We start from the raw sequence: 24720 nt of genomic DNA, 5'->3' as shown, positions 1-24720 counted from the left end.
GTAGCTAAATGAAACACATTTGACCATCCCTTTGTTTGGTTTGGTTTCACACAGGCATAAACCTTAATGCACCAAAATGTGCACGCTAGCATATCGTTTCCTCTGATTGGTCAGAGGTTCATATATATGTATATATGTATATATGAACCTTTAGGCTGGTTAAATGATAATTAAATCTGTATTTCCTGCTGTTAGGAAAGACGTTGTATTTCAGAGGGAACACATCTGACCCTGTAAAGACCAATATTATAGCTTTAAGGGTTATTAAAAGTGTACCTTTGAGTAAAATAAAGTACTTTATATTGTTCCTCATTTTTCTTATGTGTAGCAGTATATATTCTGGTGAATATATATTTGATTAAATTGCACCTAATCAGCAGTTTAGCTTAATTAAATAGAAGTATATTTGATAGCTGGGTTGGATCCAGACCAGATCCCATTCTCACCATAAGCAAACCGCTTATGTAAACTAGCGAACTGCTAGTTTATTTATATACCCAACATGCTACTAAAATGATAAAACACAAAAATCAAGACCAATTTAAATTAGACAAAAAGGTCAATTCTGATTGTGTATATTATCATTTGAAATTTTGTACATCTACCCTGCCTTCTGATCATGTGCTCACTTTGCTATGTGTTTGTAACTCCTCCCCTGCTGCTCAAGGAAGATTTAGCGATTTCACTACACATCTTGACCACATGTGGCTTTAAAAGAAGAATAAATCAGCTCACGATCAGGAGTCGACTCCCATCGTTCACTTCAAAAAGCCTGATCTTTCGCAACTGACCATCACTACCAGCCGGCAGAGACTCAACCAGACTGAGAATCGGGTAAAAATCATGTAGAGCCGGGGTATTTAATTAGAGTTCAGTTTGGTCCAGTTAGAGAAAATTTCATCAGGCTAAGGTCCGGACCGTTGCCAGTGTAAACTTGTGTTATAATTCAGTGTTTTATTCTGTTTCCGGAAGAATAGTATATTTCAACAATATTTATTGTTTGAAATAGGCCTGTCACAATAATTACATTATCAGCCAACAACCATAAAATAAATGAAAAAACCCTCAATAATTTAACATATCGAGTCTAATAATATTTATTCTATTTGATTTTATTTATATTAGATTTAGGCCTGCCTGTCATAATAATAATTACATGAATGATAAATCATACAATATATGGAGAAATGTTTGCTGAACTTGGCCAAAATATCACTTTTTGTTTTTTAAAACAGCAGCTTTATTTTATTTAATATTATTACTGTAGCATTCTTTATTATTTTGTGGGTAAAATTGATAGGGGGAGTTGCCAATGCTTTTTGTCCCCTGGGGGCTGCCTTAGTTTTGAGGTAGGGTTGTTTTGGGAGTAAAGAGAGCGCGCCTGCAAACGAGGGGTTTTTTTTTTTTTCTTGTTGAGAAATTATGATCAGGTGGAGTAAAGTGGAATATTTTGCACTCTTGTCTCGGGTTGTTTCTCTTTAATTCCTCTAAGGAACACCGTGAGGTTACATTACTATTAGTATGTTTTATAAAGGTAACGTTAGTGTTTTAATTTCTTTTTCTGTTGCGCACCATCTGTATTAGCTTTTCTCGCTTTATTCTCCCACTTCTCACCGTCTGTTTCGCCTGAGTGGCTCCGCGCTCTCGCATCTGCACAGATCTGATTGGCAGAGGGAAGCGCTTGGTGATCTTAAAGCACACGTGATTGGTCTGTAAGTTTACTACGCTGTAAACCATAAACACAAAAAAACTGCTTTAAATGAACACGTTCAGAATTAAATCCTTCTCAGTAGTTTATCGGTTTGGGTCCAGATTGGACAACGTCTGGGTCCGGCCCCGGACCGCGGTCCGCCTGTTAGTATCCCCGGATTCAGACATCCCTTTTAGCCTGGGCTCTTTTAAATCAGCAGTTACACAGTGGTTTATATTCCTTACACTTTTTACAATTAGAAACCCAGGGGGTCTTTATCAGTGCAGACTCTCAAGCAAATTTATATAAAACGGTATTAAAATCTCTGAGTACAGTCGTGTAGGCATTTCATTCGCATTTCGCCGCCACAATTCCAGCTGTCAACATCCCGCTGAGCCTCCGTGACAGTGCAGTAAGCGTGGCGCTAACAGCGGATGCTAATCCTGTTACTACTGGATACCGACCGATGCTAATGGAGTTTTGGAGACTGTACGGGAGCTGCTCCTCTCCGCAGATTAAATTAAAAGGATTTGAGACTAAAATGAAGAAAAACACACAGAAATGAAGCGCCGTGCGCCGCAGCGTTCCTGTTACACACAGGAGACCTGCTGAAATGACTCGCGTTCATCCAGAGAGAGGCTGCTGAAAACAGTGATAACAAGAAAGATTGTGATTCATTCATTCATTTAAAGCAGTGATAAGATTCTTATCAGATCAGTGCCGAGTAGCAGCACAGCTGAAGGTTCAGAACTGCATTAAAATGACAAAAATACAGAGAACAAAAAATGTCACAATCCAGGCAAAGGATTACACAAGATTACACAAGATCACCCAAGAGTACAGCGTGCTATAGGCAAAAAGAGAGACTTAGCCAGAGTCAGATTAATTAGAGGGAAGCACAGAGAGGGGTGAGAGAGTGAGATAGAAAGAGAGAAAGAAAAAGAAAGAGAGAGCAAAAGAATAAGAATATGGGAATTTGCTCTGATAAACTACAGTATAAATGTATAAATTTTGATGGGATTTCTGCTCAGCTGGTGAGAATCTAAAGACAGTGAGATTAACAGATGTTGCTTATCTGCCTCATTAAGTATGTTTTTGTGTTCTGTGTCATGTATATGTAGCTGCTATTTGACTCAATTGTTCCTTCATAGACTGTATCTTAACAAAATATGCCCTGTGCCAAAACTAGAGAAAGCTTTATGCTGTTTTGATGAAAAGTTGTGAAACAAAAAAATGACAAAAGATTTATTCAAAGTCATTTTGGATTATAACCTTTCCAGTGATGACCAGTTTACCATAATCACTCCAAAAGGGCATGGACAACTCATCCAGGAGGTCACAGAAGTAGCCAGAATTTAATCCAGAATCAAATGTTCCTTCATAGACTGTATCTTAACAATATATGCCCTGTGCCAAAACAAAAATAACAAAAGCTTTCTATTTAAGGTTTTATTCCAAGTTATTTTGGATTATTTGTTGTTCTATTCTTCAGAACATTTTGAGAACACTGGTGAACCTTCCCAGTGATTACCAGTTTACCATAATCACTCCAAAAGTGCATGGACAACTCACCCAGGAGGTCACAGAAGTAGCTAAAATTGAATCCAGAATCAATTGTTCCATTATAGACTGTATCTTAACAAAATAAGAAGCCCTGTGCCAAAACTAGGGAAAACATGTGTATTGTCATTGTGGTGAAAAAAGGATAAATTGTGCTCCAAATCAAAAACTGGGAAAAAAATAAAACAAATAATGACATGATGATTTCAATTTAAGATTTTATTCCAAGTCATTTCGGATGATTTTTTGTTTTTGATCTATTCTTCCCAACGTTTCGGGAACACTGGTGAACCTTCCCAGTAATGACCGGTTTACCATAATCATTCCAAAAGGGCATGGACAGCTCATCTAGGAAGTCACAGAAGTACCCAGAACAACAGGTACTTTTTCAAACAGGGCCAGGTTTCTTTTAATATATTTTTCCTTTAGAGGTGTCCTTCTGCTAAAATCTACTTTTTCTTGTTCTTTGTGAAATACAATAGGTCTCTCTGAGTTGTTTATGATGCTGCACATGAAACTGTTCTTCAACCTACATTGTCTGCAGTAGCCAGTAAAAGAAAATAATATTCAGAAAAACAAGTCGATCTGGAAAAGCATTGTGTCTACTTCTACAACTCATGAATTAGTATTCATAGTATAAATGTTTTGATGGGTTTTCAGCTCAGCTGGTGAGGATTTAAAGAGCAGTGGTCTGATGGCTTGTGGTGGAACATCAGAGTGTTTTCAGTGAGATTAACAGATGTTGTGTATCTGGCTCACTAAATATGTTTTATGTGTGCTCTGGCATGTAAATGTAGCTGCTATTTAACTCAATTGTTCCTTCATAGACTGTATCTTAACAAAATATGCCCTGTGCCAAAACTAGAGAAAGCTTTATGCTGTTTTGATGAAAAGTTGTGAAACAAAAAAATTACAAAAGATTTATTCAAAGTCATTTTGGATTATAACCTTTCCAGTGATGACCAGTTTACCATAATCACTCCAAAAGGGCATGGACAACTCATCCAGGAGGTCACAGAAGTAGCCAGAATTTAATCCAGAATCAAATGTTCCTTCATAGACTGTATCTTAACAATATATGCCCTGTGCCAAAACAAAAATAACAAAAGCTTTCTATTTAAGGTTTTATTCCAAGTTATTTTGGATTATTTGTTGTTCTATTCTTCAGAACATTTTGAGAACACTGGTGAACCTTCCCAGTGATTACCAGTTTACCATAATCACTCCAAAAGTGCATGGACAACTCACCCAGGAGGTCACAGAAGTAGCTAAAATTGAATCCAGAATCAATTGTTCCATTATAGACTGTATCTTAACAAAATAAGAAGCCCTGTGCCAAAACTAGGGAAAACATGTGTATTGTCATTGTGGTGAAAAAAGGATAACTTGTGCTCCAAATCAAAAACTGGGAAAAAAATAAAACAAATAATGACATGATGATTTCAATTTAAGATTTTATTCCAAGTCATTTCGGATGATTTTTTGTTTTTGATCTATTCTTCCCAACGTTTCGGGAACACTGGTGAACCTTCCCAGTAATGACCGGTTTACCATAATCATTCCGAAAGGGCATGGACAGCTCATCTAGGAAGTCACAGAAGTACCCAGAACAACAGGTACTTTTTCAAACAGGGCCAGGTTTCTTTTAATATATTTTTCCTTTAGAGGTGTCCTTCTGCTAAAATCTACTTTTTCTTGTTCTTTGTGAAATACAATAGGTCTCTCTGAGTTGTTTATGATGCTGCACATGAAACTGTTCTTCAACCTACATTGTCTGCAGTAGCCAGTAAAAGAAAATAATATTCAGAAAAACAAGTCGATCTGGAAAAGCATTGTGTCTACTTCTACAACTCATGAATTAGTATTCATAGTATAAATGTTTTGATGGGTTTTCAGCTCAGCTGGTGAGGATTTAAAGAGCAGTGGTCTGATGGCTTGTGGTGGAACATCAGAGTGTTTTCAGTGAGATTAACAGATGTTGTGTATCTGGCTCACTAAATATGTTTTATGTGTGCTCTGGCATGTAAATGTAGCTGCTATTTAACTCAATTGTTCCTTCATAGACTGTATCTTAACAAAATATGAAGTCAAGAAAGCCTTGTTCCAAAACTAGAGAAAGCTTTATTTAACTTTTTTGTCTGTTTTTTGGAGCATTTGTGTTTGTCCATTATTTTTGTGTTTGTCCATTACATTTTGACCCAATTGTACATTTCTTGTGTGACTAAAAATTTTAAAATGTAAAAAAACAAACAAACAAAAAAAAATTCACAAAGAAAAACTGTTTAATGAAATGAAATATCTGGTCTGAGGATTACAAGTTTGAATATGAGGTCGTGCTGCTTCTCCATCAGCAGCCGGAGTCTGAGAGAGCACAATTGCTCATGCTCTGTCTGGGTGTTCTCTTGTGCATTAGTGCAAGTTTAAAATGAGGAAGAAGCTGACTTCACATGTATCGGAGGAGGCATGCGCTTGTCCTGACCCTCCTAGTGGCAGGGGAATTCCTAAGGAGTCATTTCTAGGGAGCGGGTGGGTCCTAATAAGCCCACCAAAATAAAAAAAATATATATGTGTCTTTTTTTTTTTAGATTTTAGACATTCATAATAATAAAAAAAACAATAAAAATAATTAAACAATAAAATATCAAAACAATAAAAAAGATTATTTCTAATGAAATAAAAAAAGCAAAAAAGATAAAAAATAAAATAAAAAAAACATGGTCTAAGCATTTTACTGGTCTCTTGGTACATTTTAACCCTACGTGCATTCCTAAAAAGACCAGTTACTGTATTTTACTCAAAGAAATTATATTAATAATTGATTTAAAAATTAAACATTGATAAGCTTATGAACAACAGAGACACTTTTATGGAGGGCTGAAAAATATGTATTTGATTACATTTTTATGCATTTAAACTAGCTGTATTTATTTATTAGTGTAGTTTTTTCCACAGATATGTCCCCCATCCACCCAAATTACATCCGTGAGTACCACAATAGTGCCACCACTGGACAGATATCATGCAGATTGTGAAATATATTCTCTGTAAAAGAGTGACGACTGTGTGTCTGTAGCGCGAGAGTGTGTGTCCTGAGCCACATGAAAGCTGAGAAATTGATAAGTGGAGATTTTCACAAAGTGTTGGTCAGCAATTCCAGGTGTGATAAGAGAATATTACCAACAGTATCAGATCAGAGCAAACAACTGGTTTCTTTTAGGGTTGGATTCATGCCAATCTCTCTCACACACACACACACACACACACACACACACAGACACACACACACTTACAGAGACACACATATACACACTCCATGATGACATTCATAGAAAAGTAATTGCAGGGATAAGGTCTGGCTCCTTCACATCTCTGCTCTCCAACTGGAACAGCGATATGTGTGTGTGACTTCTGGCCATCACACTTGTGCATACACACACACACACACGCGCACACACACACACACACACAGCCCTAGGGCCAGGCCAGATCAGCATATGGTATTATTATTTTTCACACCAGCAACAAATCTGCACTGCGTTATGCACATCAATGCATCATCATCATCCACAGACGATGTCAAAAACCTCACACGATTCCATGGATGTGTGTGTGTGTGTGTGTGTGCCCTGCGGGAAAGTGTTCCCCAACCCAACTCGCAGCGAATCTCCGTACTGCAGTTCTGCCTCCAGTCAGCTGAGATGATGAATGTGACCTCCGAGACTTCAGAACACAATAACTGCAGCAATATCTCATCATAACACAGAAACATTGACATGTTGTGTGCTGCGCATCTCTTCATTCTGGACACACAGGAATTTTAGTGGTCAGGGTTGAGCTTCTGGAGCCCTGAGGAAATGTTACTGTAAAATCAATGGTACAGTGGGTAAATCCAGTGAGAGGTATACCATCATTGACATGTCAAAAACATTATAAAACACTTTTTATTTGTATTAAAAGAAAAAAATAGATGTCCTTTACATTATGTAAATAGTTCAAGATGAATGGGATCAATAGAAATGCTACTAAATACAGTACAATGTATATAAGCCCCTTTGTTTCAGTGTTAATCGTGTAGGGAATCTTTTGTTTTCCTTATATGTGGATTTCTTATATAATCATTTTGTATGCTTTCTATGTTTTGTGCCTAGTCAGGTTTGTGTGTATTTTTGTGCTCAGTCTGGTCTCAGTTCCTTTGTTTCATGTTTTCTAAGTTTTGTTATATTATTGTTGTTTTGTTTTCTTTAGTCTTTTCAGTTTACAGCAGTTTGATTTATTTGATTAAAAGTTAAAACCTGCTTTTACGCCCATCCCTTCATCTTTCCTGCGTGACAATTAGGCTAATCTGTAAAGAAATGCTATTTGGAAGGAAGATAGGAAGAAATTACCAGAAACAATAAAAGTATTCGAATTTAGACTGATACGGAAAACTCTTACTTCCTATCGAGAGCTGTGAAAAAAATGTTCCTACTTTATTCTGCTTTTTGTCATACTTACATTTTTCATAAGTTTAATATTAGACAAAGATATCCTATGCAAATGTAAATACAGTAAATTCAAAAAGCATTTTTTTAAATGAGGATTTCATTTACTACGGGAAGAAGAAAAGGCAATCTAATGACTCTGTTTATGAACTGTGATTAACCAAATTTTTTTGGAAAGCTGAATATATTTTTACCATCCAAAACAAGGCCTGATTACTGCAGTCCTGTAGAATTGAGGAATCATTTAAATTCAACCTGTTTGACAACATAAAACACTAATGACTCTTCCCAGGAGTGGCCAGCCTACTAAAAACATTGCAAAAGGGCATGAAGAACTCATCTAGGAGGTCACAGAACTACCTAGAACAACAGGCCTCAAAGGCAAATACATTTTTACATAAGAATAGGTTTCTTTTACTCTATTGTTTCCCTTAATAAATGAAATTATCATTTAAAACAGTTTTTATAGATATTTACTCAGGTTAAATTTGTCTGATATTAAATGTTTGTTAATCTGAAAAATGTAAGTATGATTAAAAAAACTGGGATAGGTCTGGGGATGCATCTGTCCATGACATAGCATTTATCTGTGTGTTGAAGACAAGCTCTTGAGATAGCAGCAGGGTGTGGATGAGCATTGTCCAGTTGGAAATAATGCAGCAGAGTGTGCCTTCCAAAAACTTAGTGACACTGTAATGTTGAGCTGTCAAAGTGCCTGTCATGGAGAATTGTGGACACCTGCATATATAAAAGATAGTACTCAAAAAGTCTTTTAAAGATGAATGGCAGTGAAATAACATCATATATTTGCGCTAATTACAAGAAAGATCCACGGTCGAAGCTGTTAACAGATGTTTCTCAGGCCTCATTCTCTGCAGCAGGGAGAGAAAAAGCCCTCCTGAGCCATCAATATGAGATCATACATCACCAACTCATCAATATCTAATTATCATTTCTTAACGTGAAGTATTCAGCAGCGTGTTGCACGATTTGTTTCTCAGAGCTTGATGTGGGTTACGTATAGTATTATAAATCGTCATTGTTTATTAATGTATTCCGACACTGTACACTGCTGGCGGCATTTAACACAGGCAAACTTCAAGCTCAGTAATTTGCCTTTACTGTTGTAATCGGTCTGAAATCAGTTATTGTTGCACAACAACAACGTTGATAGGATTTGTTACTGCACGTTGTGTGTGTAGTGTAGATCCATAATAATCAAAAACTTATTTTTAGGTAAAATTATTAGAGATTTTGAAGATATTCAAAGTAATCAGAGATGTATAGTAACAAAGTAGAATTACTTCACTTCCTACTGTACTTAAGTACTAAAATGCTGTATTTGTATCTACTAGAGTTACTTTTACTGTCAGTACTTGAATAGTACATTTTATTAAACTCCCTGCAATTTTTTTTTTAATAATTTTTCTGTCCAGTTGACACATGTCAAGCCAATTACCTCTTTACCAATTTCGAACTGCTGCTGATGCATCATTGCTGAGTAGCATCTCAGCACACTTAGAGGAAAGCGCAGCGACTCGGTTCTGATACATCAACTCACAGAAGCCTTGTGTTAAGCGATATTACCCTTTGGAGTGATGTGGGAAGACATCGCCATCTACTAGTGCTGGGCGATATGGAAAAAATCATATATCACGATATGGAATTTTTTTATATCACGATAACGATATATATCATGATATACCACATTTAAGTATGTTTTCAGTTATTCTTGGAAAAATATGCCAAAATAATATCATTGCCAACTTTATTTCAAAGTGACATTAAACCAAACTTTCACAAATGAGAATTACTACCTTTTAGTGCAGCAATATATATGTATCAAATTAAAACAGATGAGGTAGATGCAGTAGCTAATTTTTTTTTTAAAAGAACAATGCGTCTCCATTGTTTAGCTCTCATGAATTTCATAACGTAACTCATGTCAAATAACATAAAGCAGCACCACGTCGCAAAACCACATTATGAAGCTTTTTTTTGTGAAGATTACTTTATTATCACTTATATAAACCAAGTTTATGGAAAGTGACCATGCCAATACATTTCATCGTAGCCTACTTTATATATTTGCATGAATAATTAATTAAATTACTGTAGAAACGATGGAGATGATAGAAGGTAAGTAGCACGATAGACACTTTTCTAGCGTCCCCACGATATTTATCGTCATATCACACAGCACTACACAGCACACAGCACTGTACCCACCCAGAGAGAGCAAGACCAATTGTACTCTCTCTCAGTGCTCCGGCAGCTGATGGCAAGCTGCAAGACCAGGATTCGAACCAGCGATCTCCCGATCATAGTAGCTGAGTGCTAACATGCATATGCCACAAAGCACAGGTGTAGTTAACAAGAGTAGGGCATCATAAACAAACAATCAACATACCAGAGTGGTTGAAGCTGAAGGTCATACACAGAAGATTTATTTATTTATCAATTATTAACATCAATTAACAACACCAACCATGTGCAAGGCAGAGAGTAAGGTCCAAAAACAGGCGAGGGTCATAACCAGAACACAATAACAAACAGAGGGCCTAAGCTAAATCAGTAGTCAGTAAAGAAACGGGCAGAGGTCATACACGAAAGGCAGAGAAAATAAGGCAAGTCATAGCAAAGTTTATTCATATAGCACCTTTCATACACAACGAGCATTACTTACAAGTGCTTTACTAATTAGAAAATACACAGAGTAGTCAAATTTAAAATGATGTAAAAGAATAACAGTAAAAATGGAAATCTAAACTAAAATAAGAATAAAGCATTATAGATTCAAACATGCTTAAAACAAAGAGAAGTAAAATTAAACACAACGTAAAAGAACAACAAAGCATGAATAAAACATGATATTTAAGAGCAGCATAGTAGCTAAACACTTCTTCATGTTTAGTTTTTACCTAAGATAAAGTGAATGCAAGGTAGACGCGCTAAGGAACTAGAAAACAGGAAATGAGGGGTATTTATACAGGGCAGCACAGATGAGAACAATAAGACTAATTAGTATGACGGAGAGTTCATGAGACGCAGTGGCATGTGAGAGGGAGAGATCGTAAAAGAACAACAAAGAATTGGAAATAAAAATAAAATAAGAATAAAGCATGAATAAAACATGATACAAAAGTGCTGTTACAGAGTAAAAGTGTGCGGAGCTGCAGTGTTTTAAACTGAGCTGAAGGCCTGATCCAACATGTTGGTTTTCCGTCTGGATTTAAAAGTGTCTAGTGTTGGTAGTGAGTTCGTGAGACGCAGTGGCACGTGACAGGGAGAGTCCGGAGAAGAGAGCACAGGGGAATTGTGGGAAGTGTAGTTCTGAGTCACTGAGTCCATTGCAGGCAGACAGGAAGTGGCTGGCCAGACATTAGGAGTTGAGTTCTGTGACTGCTTAGAGAAGACAGTGAACATGATTTAGCTGATCAAAAGTCTGTATCATCTGCCAGAGGGAAGAAGTATGAGGTGTGCTGGATTGGTAGAGCCAAAGTTCCTGTCTTGACCACCAGAGATCACACTGAGGAGAGATCACATCCACAGTCCATCAGTGTTGGTGTGATAGCTGGTGCTGCTGTACCAGACAGTGATGGATGAGGTTAGAATGATGTAGAAGCAGAAGTGTATCGTATTTCATCTAGTAATACCAGTTACACACTATATACAGTTTTTAGATGTTGTATAACTCCACCCTCTGTTTTTGCCTCACCTTGGCTACGTTTACAAGCCACATTGCTCAAATCCGTTTTTTTGCTCAGATCTGATTTGTCTATCCTGTCTATCAGACAGAATACATACTACATACTACATTTACAAGTGACCAAAGGTAGCCCCAGAGGAAACGGAGTTCAAACTAATTGTGGGTTTACAGTGTGGCTGTCTGTTGAGTTATTTTCAGAGAAAAGTAAATGTAAAAGTTTTATCCAGGTTAATTCAAATACCTTTTTTTTTACGAAATACTTTCTTTCAGTAGTATATAAAAAGTTTTTTTTAGCTTTGTATGTGTGCAGTAACATTAATGTGAGCTGAACCTGAGCCACATCTGGCATTTACTACTGACCCTCATACCACTCAGAATGCTGTTCCTGAAGTGGGCCAGATGTAGTTTTGTGGGCCAAATTCAGAACCCATTTATATTTTTAATTATACCTTTCATTTACATCTGCTGACAACTTTTATGAAGATGCGGATTTCATTTTCCAGCAGGACTTGGCACACTGCCCATACTGCCAAAAGTACCAATTGGTCTTATATAATATTGTAATTTTCTGAGATACTGATTTTTCAGGGGGTTTTCATTGGCTTTAAGCAGCAGTCATTTACAATAAAATACATAAATGCTTAAAATAGATCATTCTGTGTGTAATACATCTATATAATATATGAACTTCACATTTTGAAGTGAATTACTGAAATAAAGCAGCTTTTTAATTATATTATTATTATTATTATTATTATTATTTTTAGATAAACTTGTATATCATTCCAAGTGGTATGTGGGGCACAAAAAAAAATCTAAAAATTACACAAGTTTAAGCCACATCAATGTTACTATCAGCGCTATCAATATCTATGGCAGTTTAAAAGCACTGGTAAGAGTACCTTTATTAGTTGGCTTTGGCCCCCGACCATTTACCACTACCCCTCTGTTTTGTGTGTACTTTCAATGTTTTAGGGCAGAATTCTTAATAACAAGCATTAAAAAGATCGCTAGTAGTTTGTCTCATTAGCTAGTAGGCTAGCTAACTTTCCTGTTCCACCTTAAATGGTGCAACAGACGACAAGGGCTGCAGCATTTAAGGCAGATTTAGGACGGAAAAATAAAATAAAAGGTAATCAAAGCTAATTTCGGCTCCTCATCATAATAATTCAATTCTGAACCCACCCCCCCCCCCCCCCCCCCTTTCTGAAAACATACAATAAAGCCCTAAAGTGGACTATTTAACCACCAGCAGCAGCTAGGTTGCTGAACTTTACTGCTCCTGATGACATATCAGGTACTTGAAGGGTTGTCCCAATTCTAAGTTGGAGGATTTCACCCCTTACACTTGAAAAGAAGGGGTAGAGCTAAGTGGTGAAATGGGATTGGGCCTTTATTTATACTCCTGACATGTTGGAGATTTCAAACACCTCTTTCTTTATTATTGGTTCTTTCCTGGTCATATTTAATGATTGAAAAGGAAACACTGACTCACATCATCTAGTAGTCATCTTTGATTGTATTTGGAACAAGACCGAAGTCTGCTGTAGGAAATTCACCTCAACACACTGCCGCTGCTGCTACACTGAACAATACAAACTCTCATCACAACAATGATCTTCCTTCATGACTTCTGCTGAAGTTATTCTCTGTCCCTGAGAGCAGCCGACTGCAGTCTGAGATCACCTCAGGACTATAAATCAGACTGTCAGCACCTGTAAGGATGAGCCTGTGTGAAGAAGGCGAGAGAGACAGAGAGAGAGAACAGACTGATTCCCGACACTCCACCGGGAACGCCTTTCTTAAAGGTGTACATCATATTTTCACATCGATTCCGACTTCTTCCAGAGCCCAGAGCCCCCGAGCATGAGAACGGCTCACTCCTCACACTCATCCGGTGACAGCCAATCAAAAACCCTGAAATATTACTCGCCTTCACCTGTAGACGACGAGTTTTCTGACGGTAATGAGCTCGGTTTATCAGCTCTTGTTTCAGAGGGCAGAGGTTAATTCAGCAGCTGAAACACCAAAGCTTCGTAATGCATTCAGAATCATTAATTCCAAATATTAATGATTCGCTCATCCAGCAAGGAAAGCAGTTTAGATTAATTTCATCTAATTATCTCTCATGAGCCAGAAACAATTAGCTCTTACTTATTGCCTCATTCGTAACCACCGATACAGGACCTATTGTTCACTTCTCAGCTCTTCCTTCAGTCATTTATCTGAATAAATATGTATAAATCTACAGTAGAAATAGTCTTTACCATAACCAAAGATAGGTTGTCATCAGCAAACTTCTAACCCATTCAATTTGAGAGAAATTAATGTCTTTTCTAATTAATCTAATTACAGCTGCAGTCATTTGATGCAGCTACAATTGATGCAACTGTCACTACCCACACTGTAAAATGTTTTTACAGACTTTCTCTAGTAAATATACTGTATACAGCTCTGAAAATATAATTAAGAGACTACTACAGTTTCTGAATCAGTTTCTCTGATTTTGCTATTTATAGGTTTATGTTTGAGTAAAATGAACATTATTTTATTTTATAAACTACAAACAACATTTCTCCTAAATTCCAAATAAACATATTGTAATTTAAAGCAGAAATTTATTTTCAGAAAATGAGAAATGGCTAAAATAACAAAAAAAAAAAAAGATGCATAGCTTTCAGACCTCATGAAATTACGTTCCTCCGGAACCATGGTGCAACATGGAACAACAAGCAGTAGATAACATAAAGTGCAGGAGTGACGACAGTGCAACAAAAAACTATAACACTAAATAGCAATAAATACAATAAATACAAAAAACAAGACAATTTAAAAGACAGGACAGTGCAGTACCGATACTGTATAATAAGTGTATAGTGAGGATAAGGTGCAGAGATGTGTAACATACTGTAACATATAGAACATATATAATCACAGCAGTTACTGAGGTAGAGAGTTTATAGTTATTGAGAGTGGCAGCAAATATTGCTGATAGGAATAAAGACATGTCAGTCTCTGTGTGCTGAATGGGTGAAGTTCAGTCTTTGTGTGTGTAAAGGGGGGGTGGGGGGTTCAGTTCAGTTTTGTGTGAGTGTGTTGGATGTGTGGGGTTCAGTTCTGTCTCTGTGCGTTAAGGAGTCTGACTGCCTGGTGGATGAAGCTGTTGCAGAGTCTAGTAGTGGAGGCTTGGATGCTCCTGTATCTTCTGCCGGACGGCATCAGAGCGAAGAGTCCGTGTGAGGGATGGGTGGGGTCATTCACAATGCTGGTGGCTTTGAGGATGCAGCGTGTGGTGTACATCTCGGTGATGGAGGGAAGAGAGACTCCGATGATTTTCTCAGCTGTCCTCACTATCCACTGTAGGATCTTGCGGTCTGAGGTGTTGCAGTTCCCAAACCAGACGGTAATGCAGGTGCTCAGGATGCTCTCTACAGTCCCTCTGTAGAACATGGTGAGGATGGGAGGTGGGAGATGTGCTTTCCTCAGTCTCCGTAGGAAGTAGAGGTGCTGCTGGGCTTTCTTTGAAATGGAGCTGGTGTTGAGGGACCAGGTGAGGTTCTCTGCAATGTGAACACAGAGGAACTTGGTGTTTTCCTCAATTTCCACAGCAGAGCCGTCGATGTGGACACCTGGAGCTCTCCTGAAGTCAACAACCATCTCTTTGGTTTTATCCACGTTTAGAGATAGGTTGTTGGTTCTGCACCAGTCCATCAGCCACTGCACCTCCTCTCTGTATGCTGACTCGTCGTTCTTGCTGATGAGGCCAACTACAGTCATCAGCGAACTTGATGATGTGGTTTGAGCTGTACTTTGCAGTACAGTCATGAGTCAGCAGAGTGAACAGCAGTGGACTGAGCACACAGCCCTGGGGGGCGCCGGTGCTCAGTATGGTGGTGCTGGAGGTGTTGTTTCCAATCCTGACTGATTCTGGTCTCTCAGTCAGGAAGTCCAAAACCCAGTTACAGAGTTCAGGCCCAGCAAGTACAGTTTGTGAAATAACCCTGGTTTTTAATCACAGTTTTCATGCATCTTGGCATATTCTCCTCCGCCAGTCTTACACACTGCTTTTGAATTACATTATGCCACTCCTGGTGCAAAAAATGCAAACAGTTCAGTTTGGTTTGATGGCTAGTGATCATCCATATTCCTCTTGATTATATTCCAGAGGTGTTTAGTTTGGTAAAGTCAAATTCATAATGTTTATTAGATCCGAATTAATGATCATTGTTTTGTTAATTTGGTTTTCTATTGAATAAAATAATTCATTCAAATTGAATAAAAACAGCTGAACTGACTGTTTTCACAAGAAGCTCACAGACTGAATGGAAACAAAGACTCCATGGATATGTTTACTGTGAGAATCTGAAGCAGGGAAACTGTGAAAAAAGGATAATACAGTTGAATGTGTGCAGGTGGTGTGAGGGGTTGGGTATCAGCAGTAAATACGTAAATAGAGACAGATGCAGAACACATGCTGTAGCTGCAACAAAGCGTGTGTGTGTGTGTAGGAGGTACATAAGGTCAGAGTAGAGTTGTCCTTAGATGAGGTTATATCCTCAATCCAATATGTTTTCTCCTAGAAATGGTCTTGTGCTGGATACCTCCAACATTATTAAAGCATTAGCACACGCACACACACACACACATAAGCTTATTTGTATTTTATATAATGTCAGGACACTGGGTTATACATGTTTTTAATATCAAATCCTTATAGCCTATCATTTTCTTTTATACGTTTTACATTTTTATTGAAAAAGCTAGTTTTCCTTCACATTGACCAATAATCTGTAATCTGTAATAAGCAGTGAATACAAGAACATTGGTTTCTTGGGTTGCCATCTTGCGAGTGATTTCTAAAAGTCCCCCATATGTTGTGTGCTACAAGAATTGGGCAACCCTACCCCTAGGTGCGAGCGCACAAAAACAGAGGAGTAGGGCTAAGTGGTAGGGCCAAGGGGTGAAATGGGATTGGGCCTAAAACTAAGCTAAATCATTGTCTTGGAAAATAGGTTAGCAATTAGTGACTGTGAGAAATGTCAAGTAAATTTGTAATTAATTCCCATTAGTTTATCAGTCACTACCTGTGTTAGGGGCTTATTCATTGTTTTGTTTTTAATACAAAAAATAGGGTTTTAAAATGAGTTTATCTTGCTTTTGTTGGAGTAAATGTCTCTTTCTGTCCAGAGAAAGCTTTGAACCTAATTCTGGAGGATTTGATTACATTCAAATACAAGAGTGATGGTGAGCTTCTTATGGAGGAGGATGCTGCAAGATCATCAGCTCTCCCCATCCTTAACTTCCCAAATCTCCAATCAATCCATTAAGTAAGAACATAGTTTCATTGCTCCACAGCTCTGTTTTGGGGAGAGCTGCACCGCTCTAACCCACATCTGACATTGGGTATGGTGGCAATTAGGGGTGGGCGATATGGCTCTAAAATAATATCACGATATTTCAGGGTATTTTGCGATAACGATATACTTGGCGATAAAGGAAAACAGAAAAATAATTAAATAATTTTAGGAATATAGTATAAGAGTATAAAAGGATAATCATAATGTGGCAAAATAAATTATGTAGCATAAAATAATATAATGCAGCAAAAAATATTGCATAATATTTAGTGCATGCATATAAACTGCAAACTAAACCAATCATACAATAAATACACTTAAAGCTTCACAGTAAATAATAGACTACTTTTAAGACAGAACAGCCCTATTATCATGATATGGATTTTTAATATCACGATATTTCTGTATCACAATATATTGTATACGATATAATATTGCCCACCCCTAGTGGCAATAATTCCTATTGATCGTAGTTCCTTTTTTTCTTTACGTAGAACCCAACAAGCTCTGAGTATGTAATTGCACAGTAACACATACAGCAATGGGGCAACTGTCTTCAATTTGTCTGTGACTCACACATTTCAACCCAATATACAGATGAACACCGAAATGCCGCATGTCATGGGACAGGAACCCACATAATTACACACAGAACAGTAACAGACACGGCTTTATTTAAATATATTATTTAAAAGCAAAGCATCTGTTGATTTGTGGTCCACTGTATGAATATGCAGGACCATAAGCCTGGGTCGAGAACTACTCTGGAGGAGGTGAGCTGAGGGAGAAACAAATGACAAATCAAAACCCAATGTCACACACATCATACTCATCATATTTTATAATGACACTCAGACCACCAGTGAGTGTAGTACATCTTCTCCAAGGACCTACACAGAATAATAATTAAACACTTATATACACTGCCTGGCCAGTTGGATGGCCTTTAGCTTTTATTGCTGCAAGCTTTCGCTGTGGCATTGTTTTAATAAGCTTCTGCAATGTTACAAAATATATTTCAATCCAGTGTTGCTGGATTAATTTTTCACCAAGATCTTGCAGCAGCATTGATGATGGTAGAGTCTGACCACTGCACAAAGCAGCTCTTCTCCATCCAGCACATCGCAAAGATTCTCAATGAGGTTAAGGTCTGGACTCTCTAAGGTGGTGAACTCTCTCTCAATCCATGTATGAAAATGATGATCTCATGCTCCCTGAACCCTGAACTCTTTCACAATTCCAGACCCATTATTCCTGACATTGTCATCTTGGAATATGCCCGTGCCATCAGGAAAAAAAAAAAATCCATTGATGGAATAACCTGTAGAGCTTAGATTCTCTGCCCGAACCCGACCTGACCCCAGGCCCAACCCGAAATCGGGTCGGTTCGGGCCGAGATTTACCACCACATTCCTCGGGCCGGGTCGGGTCAGGCTCCAGAAAATAGTCTGAGATGTAGGCATCTGTTTTTTAATTCTATTTTTATTTTTAAATAGAGCTCTGATGTGATAATCACAATGTTGCTAAGTAACCAATTTTTTTTTGTTCACGAAAACGAACCAAATAACGAAAACTGAAAGTGAAACTAAACTAATTTATTTATAAGCGCTGTTTTCACTGCCACAGTTGTACAGCGGGGGGTGTTGTGCCGATTCTGTCCGCGAAGCGGGAGTCGGATTTAGCAGGGAGTCGGATTCGGCACAAGCGCGGTGGCACCTCGCAGTCCGCGGTGTTAGTTGTAAGCGCTCGCGCTAGCCGCAAAATACAACAGAAAACACTGAGGGAGCTGCAGACTTATGTATGGGACTAGAATATGAGCACGAGGAGATAAAAGAGAACCTTTACCTGTGAGTAGCCTCCGCGTTTGACTTGCAGCACTGTGTGTAGCTGTTCTTAAAAATCATTTTTATTAAATAATTGTTCTATGCTTCTATGTTACAGTGTTAATTAACATAATTCTGATCATATTTCGCTCATTTAAACAACCCGAAAACAGACAATTTATGGGGCCGGTCGGGCTCGAGCTCATAATGACAGTTTATGGTTCGGGTTGGGTCGGGCTCGGGCAGAACGTGCCTGGGCTCGGGCAGGGTCGGGTCGGATTTTTTGGGCCCGATCTGACCTCTAATAACCTGGTCTATATTCAGTATATTAATTTACTTCTATTAAGTTAAATCCAGGGGGTGATTTTTTTTTTTTTGGCCAGGCAGTGTATGTCTATTATCTCTATCTATTTCTTTATGGACCCAAAAATGGCTCTTCTTTTATGGCATGGTTGAAATAACCTTTTGCATCACCTTTTTTTTTTGGAATGTTAAAGCTATATGTAGTAAGTGTATTTCAGAGCATAAATGGATTTCAGTTTAACCTTTACTGTTCCTTCTCAGCAGAGCGGCTGCTTCATTTGACCTACACGAACCACATGCTCAGCACAGAGCTGCACATCTCCTCTGAGAGCTCAGATAAATAAATCCTGTATATCGTCGCTGTCCTATGAAAAACACTTATCTCCATGTTTGTCGATTTTTAGTTTACTACATAATTTGAACAGACAAACTGTCTCTTACACTGTGCCAATTTTTTTTGATGAACGGACCAATAGAAACTCTTCAAAATCACCTGAAATAAACTCTTTTTACATTGACTTCCATTGAAAGTTTGGAAAGTTTTTTTTTCTCTTTCCTGTAAAGTTGCTGTTTTGGAGATAAGTGTTTTTCATTCAAAGTATAGTCTTAAGACTGCAGCAGTATGTGGATGGGCATTGTCTTGTTGGAATAGCACACTGGTGTGTAGAGGAAAGATAGAGCAGCTGGTTGCAGGATCTCATTAATGTAACCTGTGATTGATGTGTGGTCAGTGTTGTGCCAGTTCACAGCTTTTCTGAACTAGTTCAAAGTGAGATATTAAAATAAATACTTTTTTTCACACTACAAGCTAGAAATCACTGTACGTTCTTTGAAACTGCTCATTGTAGACATTTGCTCATGACACTGCAATTGTGGGTTTCTTACCAGGTGATGAAAATGTTCATAAGGAGAATCAGTGTCTGTCTCCGTGCATCACTTCCACTAGCCATTATTTTTTTATTGCAGCTCTTTGTCACTCCCGTCATTGGTCTCTCTCTCTCTCTCTCTCTCTCTCTCTCTCTCTCTTTCTCTCGCCCTCCCGCTCCGCTCTCTCGTCGTGTGTCTCTCTCTCGCCCTCGCGCTCCACGCTCTCGTCGTCGGTCTCTCTCTCTCTCTCTCTCTCTCTCGTGCTCCGCGCTCTCGTCGTCGGTCTCTCTCTCTCTCTCTCTCTCTCTCGTGCTCCGCGCTCTCGTCGTCGGTCTCTCTCTCTCTCTCTCTCTCTCTCGTGCTCCGCGCTCTCGTCGTGTGTCTCTCTCTCGCCCTCGCGCTCCACGCTCTCGTCGTCGGTCTCTCTCTCTCTCGTGCTCCGCTCTCTCGTCGTGTGTCTCTCTCTCGCCCTCGCGCTCCACGCTCTCGTCGTCGGTCTCTCTCTCTCTCTCTCTCGTGCTCCACGCTCTCGTCGTCGGTCTCTCTCTCTCTCTCTCTCTCTCTCGTGCTCCGCGCTCTCGTCGTGTGTCTCTCTCTCGCCCTCGCGCTCCACGCTCTCGTCGTCGGTCTCTCTCTCTCTCTCTCTCTCTCGTGCTCCGCTCTCTCGTCGTGTGTCTCTCTCTCGCCCTCGCGCTCCACGCTCTCGTCGTCGGTCTCTCTCTCTCTCTCTCGTGCTCCGCGCTCTCGTCGTGTGTCTCTCTCTCTCTCTCTCTCTCTCTCTCTCTCTCTCTCTCTTGCCCTCGCGCTCCGTGCTCTCGTTGTTGGTCTCTCTCTCTCTCTCTCTCTCTCTCTCTCGCCCTCCGTGCTCTCTAGCCAACGTTCATTTACAGGGATGTCTGCTGTTCATGACACATAATGTGAACTAATTCTTTTGAACACGTTCACACACAACACTGTGTGTGGTGCAGTGGATAACACGACTGATTTTGTGAGCTACCATGTGAGGGACTGGGGTTCAATTCAAGGTCTGAGCCACTATGCTGTTCTACCCCTTTAAGGATCCTTGGGCAAGTTGCTCTGTAGAAGAGCGTCAGCTAAATGCCTTAAATTCAATTCAAATTTTTATTTGAATGTTAATATAACCTTTGACTGTCAAGTTTTATAGATGTTCTTTAAAAATCATTTTATAAAAGTTTTCAAATGCAAACCATTATTATGTTACACAGTTTCAGAAAGTTACTGGAACATTATTTCTGTAACATTACAGGCTAACTTCCTTGGACCCTTTTCGAAATATTGCTAAACGTTCTTATAATGTTCTCTGTTAGCTAAGATGGCACTATTGTAGTCTGTGTTGACATTGAAATTGTGTTAAAATCAGTCATTGTAATGGTCTGTGTGCATGTAGTCCTGCTTTGTAAAGCCGTCTGCCAATAGTGCTGGCACTTACAGGATGATCCATGGAGGGAATCACTGCTTGTTGAGTGTCTGCAATCGTGGTTAGGAGGCCAATGTTGGGTCACTATGCTCATGTCAGATCATCTGATGGTTCTTCCTGTCTGCGGTTTGCATAGATCTTCCAGATCTTTTATGTCACTGGTGCCTGTGCCTTCTTCTATCATCTGCCAAAAAAACATCCATACAAACTTGAATACCAGCATTTTTTTGGCATTTCTCATCATTCCAAAATGACACAGGAATGATAAGATTATATTAAATTATTAAATTAAATTAAATTAAGGACCTGTTAAATGTGGAATGTTAATTTTATTTACACCCATATTTGCAATGTATTCTCAAGAGATTACATTTTATTTTTGTATAGAAGAAAAAACAAAGCCTAGTAGGACAACGCTGGACATTGACCGCAGGACATTTAAAATACTAGCGACTATAAAATTAATTATTTTTTTCTTTATTTGCAATTTTCAACTGCATTCGACCTCTAGACTACATTAAATAACACACTAGCTTGACTTGTAGATGCTGTGGATTTCATTTCCACACTGGTGTTAAATCACATGTTTGTGTATCTACAGTACATGCCAAAGGGCAGGCCGTAAGGCAGCTTTGGATGGTGAATAATAATGAGTTTTTACCTTGATAATGATACTGCTGCCCTTGTACTTCCTGTGCCAGTGCCCCTCCACTTAATACCCAACAGCATTCGCACAATATTGTTCTCCAGCCTGCGCTAACAGCTGTCCATAAACAGGATGACTGGCCGCCATTGTTGGAGGGTTTGCTGCTGTCATTAAAGGTGACTGATGACCAGAAAAGGCGATTGGGCGCTGAGCCCAAACTATCCATCAATAACAGAGCACAGACAGAAGAGAGGCATTACCGGGTCAAAGGAGAACCATTACACCAGAGCTGTGCGTGTCTTCAGTGCTAATGATCGGACGTGGTGGAGATAGTATAGATGGTTGATTTGCTCTATTGCTGGTTCTATGGCTTTATTGCTGTATGGTACTTCATCTACGATGGAAAGTTGCAGAGAACGAGTGACTCTAATGTAGAGGGCAAGGAGAAAACGAGAAACAAGACCAAAGCAAGAATGAGCAGCAGTGCCATGGGTCAATATCATCATAACAAGCCTTTAGTTTCTGTAGAAAAGCTGTTTATATTTCTTTCAAAGAGGGCTGATGGGTTCATTTAGCTTTTTTTCTAGAAATACAAAGTTATTAAAACAGTATGTGTCCAAGAATTCCCTGTCCCCTCTGTTAACTTGGGATAACAACCCCTTTAATTAAGGGCTATAAGTAACCTTTGACAGCAATGAGATCCCAACTATTATACTGTTTCTTTTTCAAAGAAACTGAAGACACTTACGTTTTTCATATTTTCTCCATACTTAGCTTTACTGAGGCAATGCTTGAACTGTCCATTTTGTTGAAATATCAGCAAACTTTACCTCAATCATGTTTTCAGCAAATGCATCAACGTTTCGCCAAGATTGTCCACCCTTTCATTTTTGTGCAGCTCGACATGAAATAGTGAAAAGTGATTTAAAAAAAAAATGGTTTAGAAAAATATGATTTCAGTATAGTCTGAATCTAATAAATCTTCATTTTTTCCCTCAGAAATACACTGAGGGTAACCTTCGTTTAAAAAAGTTTAATTAGGTTTAAAATAAAAGGAAGAACTACATAAACAAACAAACAATTGGGATTTAATATTAAGAAAATAAAAAATAAATAAACAAAAAACAGCTAAACTGGTTGCAACTAAAAGTCATTAAAATAATTCAACATAAAAGCAGTAGAAGAGTGGAAAAGCTCAAATTACAAGATTATAAACACAAATAAGCATTGTAAGTAATTAGTAAAAAGAAGGTAAATAAATAAATGAAATAAATAGAAATGTAAAAGAAAATGTTAAAATATTATAGTCATAACATTTTAAAACTTGTAACACACATATATATATATATATATATATATATATATATATATATATATATACATATATAATATATAATATACTTTTTTTTTTATTTAAACTCAACTTTTAGCTATTCCATTCCTGTCTATCCTCTGTAACAGCGAGGACAAAAAACAAAAAATAAATAAAAACAAAGTAAAAAAACAAAAACACACAAAAAAGTAAAAATGAAATAAAGAAAAAAGAAAAAAAATATTAAAGAAAAAAGCAAGAAAATAAAACATACAGTATATTTAAAAGAAATAATTATTATTGACAGATTTCGAGATATTACAGGTTACACACAAATGCCCAACACTGGTTGACTATCAGAACTGGTAGGGCTTCAGGATTTGCTGGTAAGTAATTCTAATAGAATACAGTTCATGATACTGTATCTCTAGGTGTGTGGACCACACACAGTCTGTGATGCTGCTGTGGGTGCTTTTGTTATTTTTTCATTTGACTTTCTTTGAGTTCTTCTGTGTTTCCCTTCAAAAAGAAACACTGCCCTCTCATGGCCCATTACCAGTAAGCTCTTTCTCCACTTCTCCAGTTCCAGTCAAGCCTCATTTTCTCCACACTAAAAGGCCAAGACGTTCCTCACGCTTCCTCACGCCCCTGATCCTCAGCTCATTAATGGATTCTATTAGTGAGCCCGGCAGACTCATTCACCGAATGAGAGATTCTGTTCAGCTTATCATGATTATCTTTCTCACCCTTCAGACCGACGCCACCAGACGTCCAGACGGACTCCAGCCACAGCGGAGAGACTGCAGATCACTCGAGTGCGTCTGTGTGTTTCTGCTGAATGGTGAAGCTCATCAGACGCGGCCGAGAGGTGAGAGAAAATTGGTCCCGGGCTCGAGTCCAGACCCAGCTTTGAAGCCGCGATGCTGCAATCATCTGCAAGCGGGTCAGGAGGTCAGAGCCGAAGCAGAGCAGGGACAGATCATTGATCTGACAGATGAAAACTTCACATGCACCCACAGCACACGGCCGAGCCCACAGCCAGCCCACCGTCCACGCAGGGCTCACCCCCGGAGATTATCTACAAAGCCCTCTGATTTAAAACACAAACAGTTCTGAGCAAACACGCTGTTATATAAGAGAAAGTTTCACTGATATGTTTCTCTTTAAGACACAAACTGCAAGGATGTCACATTGTACTTTGCTCTAACATACTGTATTTCTTAAATACAAACCCAAACTGTAACAAGATCATTTTCTTTTCTGTGCCAACTTTTTAAAGAATCTAAACTATAAAACATATATTCTGGTTTGTTTAACACTTTTTTGTTTACCAAATAATTTCATTAATAATTATCTCTTGCTTAGATAGAGACAGCTTTCCACATCTTGGCTGGATTTTCAGATTTTCTCATCCAGCTTTATGAGGTATAGAGTCACCTGGAATGTTCAGCTTTCAGTAAAAGGAGAACTTCGGTGTAAAATGAACTTTTGTTGTAGTAAAACATGATGATAAAAAGTACTTACCTTTGATGAA

At 38.4% G+C, this 24720-nt stretch overlaps 1 long non-coding RNA gene across 1 annotated transcript in view; it reads left to right on the top strand.

The window, feature by feature from the left end:
* Nucleotides 1-24432, top strand: part of LOC125806050 (uncharacterized) — a 30456-nt gene extending 6024 nt beyond the window's left edge. Inside the window, exon 2 of the long non-coding RNA XR_007441364.1 lies at nt 23940-24432. This is a non-coding gene — a long non-coding RNA (uncharacterized LOC125806050). The remainder of the gene's footprint in view (nt 1-23939) is intronic.
* The last annotated feature ends 288 nt before the right edge of the window (nt 24433-24720 follow it).

The sequence above is a fragment of the Astyanax mexicanus genome, chromosome 12 (genome assembly GCF_023375975.1).
Source record: "Astyanax mexicanus isolate ESR-SI-001 chromosome 12, AstMex3_surface, whole genome shotgun sequence".
In the NCBI taxonomy this organism is placed as follows: Eukaryota; Metazoa; Chordata; class Actinopteri; order Characiformes; family Acestrorhamphidae; genus Astyanax; species Astyanax mexicanus.
This window is presented reverse-complemented; position numbering and strand designations above follow the sequence as displayed.